The sequence below is a fragment of the Alligator sinensis genome, unplaced genomic scaffold (genome assembly GCF_000455745.1).
Source record: "Alligator sinensis unplaced genomic scaffold, ASM45574v1 scaffold471_2, whole genome shotgun sequence".
NCBI classification, from domain to species: Eukaryota; Metazoa; Chordata; order Crocodylia; family Alligatoridae; genus Alligator; species Alligator sinensis.
The window spans coordinates 1,997,995-1,998,396 of record NW_005842143.1 but is presented as its reverse complement, the minus strand read 5'-3'; positions in this window follow the sequence as shown (position 1 = coordinate 1,998,396).

The following is a 402-nucleotide window of genomic DNA, read 5'->3' as shown; positions in this document are numbered from 1 at the left end:
GGCTGAGCCGTGCCGGGCCCGGTTGGGCCCCCCCCGTCCACAGCAGCACATGAGAAGCAGCCCCCTCAGGGCCTCATGCAGGGACGGCCGGGCCTGGAGAGCTGCAGCGCCCAGGGGGAGACTGGCCGGGGGAGCAGGCACCGCCTTGCTGTGGGGCAGGGCAGGGCAGGGCAGCGGGGCTGGCTTGAAGCAAGGAGGTGAGGAGGCAGGCGCAGGCCAACAGTGCCAGCAGCCGCTGCTTGGTCTCCTGCGCGGGACAGTTCCCCTGGGCCCCGCAGGGGTAAGTAGCTCCCCTCCCCTAGCTGCCAGCTGGGGCCCGTGGGCCAGCCCTGCCCACTCTGCCTCTGCCACTGCTCGCTCCACAGCGGCGGGTCCCCCCCCCCCCCCCCCCCAACCCGGTTT